Raw genomic sequence first — 12417 nt, forward strand, 5'->3', positions numbered from 1 at the left:
TGAAAACACAAACATTTTTACTCTTATAAAATTTATTCATACAAACTAATGGAAAACGATATTTTATTATTGTTTTTAATGAGATGGATGTGCTTGTCTATTAGCACAAAGTTTATCAAATCTTGGTGTTTGTTACGATATAGCTACTCGTAGCTCTTTTTCTACAACTAAACGAGCTTGATATTTGGATTTCATTGCAGCCAAGACAGAAAATCCCGTTTCGCATAAATATGATGTTGCGAACGGCAGCAGTACTTTCAAAGCTTTGTTTGACAAAGTGTTATATTCTGTATGAAGATTCAACCAGAATTGAACCAGAGATGCAGTCTGAAATTTATGTTTTAATGTAGTATCACAAGATAATTCAGTCAATTTTTCTTTTTCAATACTTGTCAATCCAAATTCATCATCTTCTTCGTCGATAAATGGATTCTGTATCCATGCAAACCTTGTAAAATCAAGATCACCAAAATAATTCGAAAATTGAAGCAACAAACCATTCAAGTGTTCCACAAAGAGAATTTTGTTTGCTTCTATGTTATCTCGGGCGCATAAAATTAAACGTGGAAACATGTCAATCTTATTTCTTTGCAAATTTGATTTCCATAGCTCCACTCTTTCAATAAATGCTTTCACTTCGTCTTTTTGTGTAAGCAAATGCATTTGCGGTCCTTGTATTGATTTATTAAGAACACTCAATTTTTCAAAAATGTCAACCAAATATGTAAGTTTAACGATAAAATTATCATCCCTAAACATATTGCCGTCTTCATTATGATTTTCCTCGAGAAACAAAGCAATTTCTTCTTTGAGTTCAAGTACCCTTTGAATCACTTTTGCACGAGATAGCCAGCGCACTTCACAATAGTACAGAAGTGACGTGTAATTAGCTCGCATATCTTCACACAGTTTTGCGAACAACCTTGCTTTTAATGGACTGCTTTTTATGTAATTTATATCTTTCGTTACTTTTGCAGAAACATTGCTAAGCTCCTCGCTTATAGTTTTTGATACGAGAGCTGCTCCGTGGAGCATGCGGTGTGTCCAGAGAACCTCAGGTGTTTTCATTTTAACTAGTGTTTGAAGACCAGTTTTGTGTCCCGCCATTGATTGTACACCGTCAGTACAGAGCCCAATGCAATTATTCCACATTATGCAGTTCTCATTAAAAAATCTGTCTATTATTTGGAAAATTTCATTGGATGTGGCTCTGTCAGGAATTGGTTTGCAAAATAAGATATCTTCAATTATATTAGTATCGTCCACATATCGAACATATGCAATTAAATATGCGTCTTTAGCTACATCAGTAGCTTCATCTACTTGTATGGCGAATTTTGAAGTACGCATTCGAGAAACTAATTGGTCACAAAGATCTTCAGATATATCATCAATTCTTCTGCCAATTGTATTATCAGCAAGCGGTATTTGTCGCAGCTGATTCGCATAAGATTGGCCAAACATTGTTTTGACTATATCAATAGCTGCCGGCAAAACTAAGGTTTCTGTTATTGTGTGGGGTTTTTTACATTGCGCGATTCTGTACGACACTAGGTATGATGCTAGTAATGCATTTGATGGAATATGAATAATTTTTTTGAAATTCTGCTTGTTTTTAGATAACTCATCCAATTTTTTTTGAAAAAATTCTTGGAGCTTACCAACGTATTCAGAATGAATAGTTTCAAGGTGCCGTTTCAATTTGCCGGGTCTCATACTATCAGCAGCCAAAACTTTTGAACACAACAAACACATTGGTTTTTCCACATTATCGTTAATAATATTAGTAAATCCGAACGATAAATAGGATAAGTCGTATTTCCTTGTCTTGGGAGTTCTTCCTGCCTGTTCCTTGTGGCTTGTATTCCCACTACTTGTGCCAACATCAGAATCTTCATTATTAGTGGATTTTCGCTTTTATCCTATCAAAAACTTATCCATTTGTCTGGAAATATTAGGAATAATATTATATTATTCTAAAAAAATAAAACTATTAAATTACTATTATGATCAGTGGGCAATCACGTCAATAACAATAGAAACACAACCTAACACTGCTGAACCAATTAAATATTAGCTGTGACACGAAACAAATTGGTGAGCTAAACGTGCGTCGATCTTTTCTGGATGTGTGGCATCCAGTAGTGCTAGTGCGCGCATCTGGCTTTTGTTAAGTTGTGTCGGTCGAGTGGTGCTAGTGTCGCCAAATTAACGACGGCCTTGGTTCAAAAGATTTGCCGGGGTCTAGGACGCCTAGGTATATGGATGCTAAGTTACGAAGTGTTAGTTGAACTATGCGCGATAAAGAACGATTTTATTTTTTAATTATTGCGTGTATGTTACGACGACGTTATTCGTGAAGACACTATGGTAAAACATTACCTACGATACTACTTTAAAGTTTTATTTATCTATCACTGAAATTTATAAAGTTTACTAAAAAATTACTAAATTATAAATACCTTTGAAGTTAATAATTTCATTCTCGCTGACCCTTCATGATAATGGCGGCGACTGAGCATCGCTGCTTTCGCTTATTGGCGGCGACTGTAAACAACCTTAACTCAGCCTACTTCTGCCCTGCCAATATTACCTTGTGCTTTTTCGCATTACATTACATTAGCTAAAAATGATATTTTTATTAATATTTCATTTATTGTTTTCTTTCATAAATAATTGTTTTTTTATTAACAATATGGGATAACCTTTCGAAAAAATGTCGCACTGTACAGAAAGTAATGAATTAGATGATTATTTTGAAAGTTCGAATGTTACTATTAGAAGATGGGATTCAAGAGCATTGCGTTTTCTAGCACGGCAGTATTATATTGCATCTTTCTGATATCAGATCATATCTTTTTGCTACCTGGGAAGTAAGAATAAAGCGAAACAATGTGAATAAAGCACAAATTAAGGCGCAAAATGGACATACTATAGTTTCGGTTCCGTCCAGTGTTAAAACAAACTGACAGAAGAAAAGAGTAAGAAGAAAACCACATTGCAATAAGGAAAAAAGTGGTTTAATAGGAAAATGGAAGGGACCAAGTTTGTACAAGAGGTTGATAAGAATTGCTCTCTCTTGTTCCCCTTACACTATTTCTCTTATTTTATTATCTTTCTCAAACCTCTTCCTCTCTCCCTATTGAATAAACAGCTTTCTTCCTTGAATCCAACGTGTTTGACTTTTTACTTTCTTCTGTCAGTTTGTGTTTCGACACTGAGGAATGTTCTTGCTTAGGGAACTGAAACTGTCCATTTCTTTTTCCTTTATTTATTCATGCCGTTTTGCTTTAGTCAAAAAGGCACTATTGATCATTTTTGGAAAACAACTCCATACATACTTGTTGGTTTGTGAAAAATATCTAATGTTGTTAATGTGTAAAGTTATTTTTGTAAAGAGACATGACGAAGCTTGAAAATGATCAAGAACAGTATTTACAGTGCCATTAACTGAAAACACTAATTGGAAATAAACAGTAGCATCATAATGATTCGTATTTCTACTGGACTTTCTCGTTCTATAGGATTTTATAACGTGATTTGGAACTTTTTAAGAACAGATTGTTTAAAAACACATAAAATATTTCCAACAAGAGTCCCTTTATGAGTTGGGCCAGAAATCAAACATTAAAAAAATATTTAAAATTTTCTTTTAATAAAAGTTTTTCTGCAAAATCAGTTTTAAATTTACATGATTAATACTAAATGCTCTTCATTTAACATTTGTCAAATGAATTGAAATTTGATGCCAATATGCTTGGTTTTCAAATTAACGTGGTTGTTCTTAAAAGAAAATAAACATCCGCCTTGCTATTACAAAATTATAAAGGAATATAACATTCAGTTTTTATCTGCATTTTTAAACCAAGTTATTTTTGTAAGTGACACAAACTAAGATTCCGTAAAACTTAAAGCAAAATATTATGATTTCTACACAACTGAAACTTTGAGTATAATATATAACCACTGCTTAAGTGTCTTGGCCCCGTAAAACTTTTGTTCAGCCTGGCATGAAGTTATCTTCTTTCTCAGCAGCACTACAGCTTTCGTTGGCCCAGCATAAAAAAAATTATGAGGGGGAAAATTATGATTAAAAAAATGTATCGGACCAGGTAGTACCCGGTCATACTCCGCGAGTAAAGTTTATAGAAAAGAAACAGCTATTATTTGATTCAATCCTTATTTGTTAGGGTATGAATTTTTAGTTATAAGCTGGATTAAAAATAATTTCTGTAACTGTAATGACCAAAAAATAAAGAGAGTATAAAAAAAGAGAACATTGCAGACATAGTTAAGCAATACTATCAACATAGATACCTTGAATTTATCAACAAAAATAGGCTACTACGGTAGCTCCTTCTTGTCTTCTTGGCCTTCTTGTCAGATTTTGTTCACTAGAATTAATTTCCTCAAAACTGAGGTGCCCGGTTTCACCCCGCTCTTCATATATATATATATATATATATATATATATGTATATATATATATATATATATATATATATATATATATATATATATATATATATATATATATATATATATATATATATATATACAGAGAGAGAGAATGATAGACACTGTAACATAAAGAGCTTAGAGCTTTCACAAATATTTTTATGTTATTTCTTCATCTAAATTATCCTTCTTAATTATTTGTTCAAGACGAAATGAGTTCTTATTATTCATACCTGGCATTTTACTTCGCAATTTAGAATAAATAATTCCAGAATTAACATTTTAAGTGTTTCCCTTAACCAAGAGTGAGAAGAGGAGAAATCCCTTAACCTATTTTTTGAACGAGTTAGAAGAAATAATGATTTCCTTTCTGCATGTAAATTAAGAGATCATCGGGATAAGTGTGCAAGATTTTCCCAAACATTTAAAGTGAAGCACTTCTATTAAGTGTGATTTGGCTTCTTATGTTTCATACTATGATTAAGAAAAAAAATTTACTTCGTTTGTTCAGCCACATGCCTGCTCTATTTTCCTGATCGACCACACTGCCTTGATTAGCCGGCAGGATCCAAGATTATTTTGAGAGCGAAATATTAAGGATCGCCATTGGAGGAGCACACACATGGAGGGCTTCGGGTGGAGAATTCTTTTTCTCCAGGAAAAGTCTGACGGATGATTAAAGGAATTCAGTCATATACGAGTAAAATAGCCTTCATAAAGAAATCGGATTTCTCTCTCTCTCTCTTTGTATATATATATATATATATATATATATATATATATATATATATATATATATATACAGAGAGAGAGAATGATAGACACTGTAACATAAAGAGCTTAGAGCTTTCACAAATATTTTTATGTTATTTCTTCATCTAAATTATCCTTCTTAATTATTTGTTCAAGACGAAATGAGTTCTTATTATTCATACCTGGCATTTTACTTCGCAATTTAGAATAAATAATTCCAGAATTAACATTTTAAGTGTTTCCCTTAACCAAGAGTGAGAAGAGGAGAAATCCCTTAACCTATTTTTTGAACGAGTTAGAAGAAATAATGATTTCCTTTCTGCATGTAAATTAAGAGATCATCGGGATAAGTGTGCAAGATTTTCCCAAACATTTAAAGTGAAGCACTTCTATTAAGTGTGATTTGGCTTCTTATGTTTCATACTATGATTAAGAAAAAAAATTTACTTCGTTTGTTCAGCCACATGCCTGCTCTATTTTCCTGATCGACCACACTGCCTTGATTAGCCGGCAGGATCCAAGATTATTTTGAGAGCGAAATATTAAGGATCGCCATTGGAGGAGCACACACATGGAGGGCTTCGGGTGGAGAATTCTTTTTCTCCAGGAAAAGTCTGACGGATGATTAAAGGAATTCAGTCATATACGAGTAAAATAGCCTTCATAAAGAAATCGGATTTCTCTCTCTCTCTCTTTGTATATATATATATATATATATATATATATATATATATATATATATATATATATATAATAACTCAAGCACACACAACACAAGCATTTCATACTTAGTATAAGAGTATAAGGTATTTTTGCTTTAAAATAATTTATTTTTGCTTTAATATAACTTATTTCTGCTTTAATAAGATAATTTTTATTGAAATTATATGCTTATTGAGAGGATTCAGTTTGCTTTTCTCAAATTTAATTATTTATAATCACAAATTTTTTCATGTACTCATACAATCTATTGGAGAGAATTGTTCCTGAAGAGAATTGTGTTTGATTATACGGCAAATTATGATTTGATTAATAATTTTTGGTTTTCAATCAAAATTAAAGTTACAGATTTAAAAATTTTGATATTTTTTATCCATGATATTTGATACTTTTTATCAAATAAAAAATGTTCCCGGCCATGTCTTAAGTTCAACCAACAATCCCGAAATAGACCTAAATTTCGCGAAGAAAGTGACAGATTGAATAAAAATAAATAACATACAAGTTATTTTGTTGAGGCTTCCAAGGATTTATTTCCTTAGATGATTTTAGCCAAAATTGCATAAACAAGTTCAATTTCTTTGATGCTGAGAATCAATTCCAACAAAAAGACAAAATTGTTAATTTAAAGTATCCAGATGCATTCAAAATAAAAATAACCCTCAAATAAACAAACACGGGATTGTAACTGATATAACTATCTGTTTAAATGCGGACACAAGTAGTAATTTAAGTATAATCCCAACTAAAGGATTGAAAAATTTTATGTCCAAAAAAAATTTTTTTTGTCAACGTAAAACAAACAAAATGTAATTTGAAATTCAGCAAAACGTACACTTTAAATTGAAAAATTGGAAACATAGCTGGATCAGTTGAATTTTATAGTCGAAATAATGATTTATCTTACGCGATTTTGGGTTTTAATGTTAGGAAAGAGATATTGAATATATATATATATATGCAAACAGATGGGCAACACTGAAATTTAATTTGCTTCATGTTTTTTCTACCAAATATATTTTTAAAATTATTTTGTATGATTTAAGCAACTAGTACTGTTTTTATTGTTTTCTTCTTAACGAATTTTCGTTAATTGTTAGAGTTGTATATCTATTTTTACGGCATTTTTATTTTTATTCTACCTACGTCGTCAACTTTGTTTTCTGCTTTCTTTTATCTCAAGCTGATTTTCAATTGTATTTTTATTTTTTGGAGATATAGGCGCATTATAAAGAGTAATTTTTGTCGTAGGATAATTATTCTTTATTTGGAAATACCACTTTACCATCCTACAGGAATGTGTCCTGAAGAAAACCTTCACGTTTTCTCATTAAAAACTTTCTATTTTATTTCATTTAATAATTCTTCCTTGTGTTTATATATATATATATATATATATATATATATATATATATATATATATATATATATATATATATATATATATATATATATATATATATATATATATATATGGCAATAAACTTCTTACTTATATGGGTTACTTTGTCTTTTAATTACAATAATTTCATTATTTCATAAAATTTCGTAAACCTAGTTAAAATATTTAAAGAGATATGGACTTTTTTTGAAAAAACTAATCTTTCTGTTTTACGTTTTTGTGCTGTAACTTTAAAAATGTTCAATAAAATCAAACAAAATTTGCAAAATTGCTCAAAATTAATTAAAAATTGCTCTAAATATTTTGTTGAATATTTTATTATTCCGTAGTAGTAGACATTCACCGGTGAATGTCAACATTCACGTAGTCGCTTGGTGTATGTCCGAAATGTTTGCTAAATACCCTTATTTCTGACTCTCATCGGTGAATGTCAACAATAACATAGTCGCTTTCGTGAATGTCCGAAATATTTGTTATATCCAATTTTATATTAATTTATTCGTTAATGTTATTATATTTATTTGATATATTTATATTTATTCTATATTTTAATACTTACTGACGATAGATTAGAAGAAACATCAGTGTTTGGAGTATCGGGCAGATAAATACCGGGCAATGGCACTTTACCTTAAAAAAACATCAGTGTAGGGTATACCGGGCAAATGTATACCGGGCATTGGCACTTCTAAGTCAGAGGTCGCCAAAGTGGTCTATATAGACCCCCAGGGGTCTATTTAATATAAGCGGGGGTCGATCTGAGCCAGGGGGTCGATTGGTCGAAGGATTATCAGTATTTCTCAGATATGTGACAATTAGAAATAAAAGAAGAAGACTTGGAAATATATGCAGGTAATCTTCAAAAATTGAGCGACGATTTTAAACTGCGGTTTGTTGATTTGGAAAACATTGACATCCCTGATTGGATTATTGTGCAAAAACGTCAGTGTAGGGTATACCGGGCAAATGTATACCGGGCAGTGGCACTAAACCTTAAAAAACATCAGTATAGGGCATACCGGGCAAATCTATACCGGGCAGTGGCACTTAACCTTAAAAAAACATCAGTGTAGGGTTAAAATATCGAATATATATCCACGAATAAATTCATAACAAATCGAATGTAATAAATATTTCGGACATTCACCAAAGCATATCTGTGATTGTCGACATACACCGGTGAGGGTCCGAATGTACAAGAATGTAATGAAATATTCGATCTTTCACCGACGTATTTGGTGTTTGTCGACATTCACCGGTGAAAGTCAACAGCCACCGATTTCGGTCTTTCGCCTTGACATACATATATATATATATATATATATATATATATATATATATATATATATATATATATATATATATATATATATATATATATATATATATATATATATATATATATATAATATATATTTGTTCACATTTTAGAATTAATAAAATTAGTTAAATAGTTCTTGATGAGTAAAGTTTAAAAAATAACAACATCACAGCATCACTGACATTTTGGTTTTTATCATTAACTATTATATTGCTTAGGAGGATTAAAAACTTGTTTACTCCAACATTGAAGGTACTTTACATCAACATTAAATCCAATAATACTATAGAAGTATCAAAAATTATTGTGATTTAATTTATTTTGATGAAATTATATCATAGGTGCTAAATTTCTTTGATTTGCGTTAAAAATTTTCAAGATCACCCGAAAAATACAAAATCAACAACAAAGTTTTGAGGTAAGGTAATATGTTCAGAGAAATAAAACTTGAAGAAAATGTCCACACCTTATGAAAAAATGCATGTTTGTTCTTTGTTTAATTTTATGTATTGCGATAACTATTTTTTATCTAACTAAGTATATCTTTCGAACTACTCAGGTTAACGAAAATTCTGTCATTGGAATATCTTTATTTGTTTAGTATCCCTGTTTGGTGTAAGAAAAACTGTTTAAATAGTTTGTTTTCACGGACACAATTTTTGAGGTAGAAACGTTAACAATTAATAAAGCTACACTGTAAAATCTTAATCTTAATAATCTTAATGTATCTTAACAAGGAATGGTGGCAATTAGTTTACATCAAAAGTAAAAAATGGAATAATCAAAGATCGAGGTCAGATCTTGACGTAGTGAAACACAAAGAATGTTCCTTTTGAGTTATGAAGATTGGTGTTCAGTAGCACTAATCGAATTAAACTTTATTATAAGAATACGATATGATGCATATAAGAGTCAGTAATACTATTTTTACGACACAATTTACCGTGAAAACTGTTACATTAGGATTTATACACGCACTAATTGTTTGAGTAAAATTAGTTTGTAAATCAAAAATACACATAGTACAATTAGGCTTAAAAGAAGAACACGACGAATTAGGCTTAATAGAAGAGAAACAAATAGAAATAGGGTATTATAAAAATATTTAATACAATTGAAATATTACACAAGTGAAAAATTCTATTTTTGTTGATCCATAGCAGTGAGCAAGACAATCATTTCTTACTCAATTGTGTGTACCCAAAATTCACCAAAATAAGTGTTTTTGAATATGAATGTGAGCTTGGTGTCTTTATTTAAGCACACACTTTAAATTGCATATGAACTCTGAGCTTGAAATTAAGTGCTCCTCCACACAATTATTTGGGTACACACAATATCGATTCCTATTATAGAGAAAACCATTTACTTATGTGCAGCGCAACTTAACTCTCAAATAAGTATACAATCTTTTCTACCCAAGTCTAAATTTTTGATGCTTTTCCTTTGATGGACCAACATAATCAGCAATTTCATCACGAACCATTATTTTTTTGATGGTAACCAACATAAATAGCCATCACCCCAATGTTGCAATTTTTACTGATTTATGATATTCCAACATAAGAATAGCAACTTGTTTAGATGATTTGCTCATGTTGAACCCTCAGAATTTTCCATCATAGAAATCAAATGTTGGAAAGATTTTGAACCACCATGTAAGATTTCGGACTGATTTTTGATGAGCTAATGTAAAAAAAGGAAATTATTTTGATGGTATGAGGTTTTGATGGCTGCTGAATGACCGATATATATAATTATTGTTAAACCCTCATAGAAATGCTTTGTTGTACCATTTTGGGCCATCACGAATTTCCATCATAGTACCTTAGAAATCAAATGTTGGAATGATCATGAACAACCATCATCCCAGTGTAGGAATTTGGACTGATTTATGACGGTCCAACAGAAAAAAAACGAAATTGTTTTGATGGTATATTCTTGTGAACCAACAAGAATTTCTATTAAATCATCATGGAAATGTATAGTTGGAACCATCATTGACCATAATGAATCATCATGAATTGCTGGTCCATGAGAGTCAAACCTCTCTTGATGGTTAACCATCATAGTATTAAAGTAGCATTTCCCATCTTCGAATGATGGAAATTTGCGGCATATCAAAATCATGAACATATAATGAAAAATGTTGTATGATGATGACCATCAAATGATGTTGGACCATCATGAATCGCACTGAAACAAACAGAAACCATAAATATGTTTTGATGGAAATTTAAACTTGGGTATCTTTTTCTAGAGGTATGTGTCCCAACTATTTAATCGATAATTTTTTCTTTATTTTATTTTCTCTGAAAATAGCCGCTTTATTGCAACCACAGTTAAAAGTCATTTATCCAAATTAATTTCAAACAAAATTATTATTTTTTTCTGGAAAAATTTGCATTTGTGATAGAACAAATTTCATTTACTAAGAACATTGTAGTTTTAAGTAACAAAATTTATTTCTTTCGTTCACGAAAATTGATTTATAGAACTTAAATTCAGTTAACATTCAATGTTTCCGTGCAGTAAAAAGAAAAGTATTTTTATTTGTTTAGTTCATTGAAATTCACTTGTATGGATTTACAAGTTTTAGATTTACTCATTCTAGTTTATTCTGATAAGCACATTTAAAATAATTAATTAATTTATATATAGTAATAATTTGGAAACCACAAAAATATATAAATTTTTAATTATTTACTATAAATTGAAATATTGATAAATATTTAGTTTTTATCGCTATTTAAGACACTATCTCCTTCGAATTGAGCTGTTTAATCAATAAATAACAAATTATAAATATTGCTTAGTTAGTATATTTATAAGAAATTTATCTTTAAGAAAAGTAATTGTTGCGCATTTATAATAAAAATATGATGATGTATAATAATGACGCGTAGATCATAAATATAAAATTTTAAATTTTAATTTTATAAATTATTTTTTTCTATGCTAACTGCAAAAAGTATGATGACTAAGTATTGTTCTCTTTTTATTCAAAATAAAATAAAATTAGTTAGAAATATTAAAGCAGAGTGAAGAGAATTATTTCCGTAACCATATCCGATAATTTACGTATTTGGAACTGAAAAAGTTTGATGACTAAGTATTGTTTTTTATAATTCAAAATGAAATAAAATTAGTTAGAAATATTAAAACAGAGTGAAGAGAATTATTTCCGTAACCATATCCGGATATTTACGTATTTGGAACTGAAAAAGTATGATGACTAAGTATTGTTTTTATAATTCAAAATGAAATAAAAATAGTTAGAAATATTAAAACAGAGTGAAGAGAATTATTTCCGTAACCATATCCGGATATTTACGTATTTGGAACTGAAAAAGTATGATGACTAAGTATTGCTTTTATAATTCAAAATGAAATAAAAATAGTTAGAAATATTAAAACAGAGTGAAGAGAATTATTTCCGTAACCATATCCGATTATTTTCGTATTTGGAACTGAAAAAGTATGATGACTATGTATTGTTTTTTATAATTCAAAATGAAATAAAATTAGTTAGTAGTATTAAAACAGAGTGAAAAGGATTATTTTCGTAATTATCAGGGGGGAGGGGCTAGGGGTAGTGGAAGTTAAGTCAATATCAAATTGGACGCCTTATTATTTACAGAATAATTTGAATTAGTCATTGCGCACATTTCTCAGTTAAGCTGTTACCTATCTATCTGTAGCTAGGGGAGCTTTAGGACGCCCTACTGTTTTCAGAATAATTTTAATTATTCATTGCACACATT

The 12417-nt window shown here is 30.0% G+C and overlaps 1 protein-coding gene across 1 annotated transcript in view; it reads left to right on the forward strand.

Moving 5' to 3' along the window:
- The window catches only part of LOC107452026 (teneurin-a-like), a 301547-nt gene that overhangs the window by 102373 nt on the left and 186757 nt on the right, over positions 1-12417 (forward strand). The window lies entirely within an intron of this gene.

Source organism: Parasteatoda tepidariorum, chromosome 11, assembly GCF_982258835.1.
Source record: "Parasteatoda tepidariorum strain Cologne lab strain chromosome 11, Ptep-v5.0, whole genome shotgun sequence".
In the NCBI taxonomy this organism is placed as follows: domain Eukaryota; kingdom Metazoa; phylum Arthropoda; class Arachnida; order Araneae; family Theridiidae; genus Parasteatoda; species Parasteatoda tepidariorum.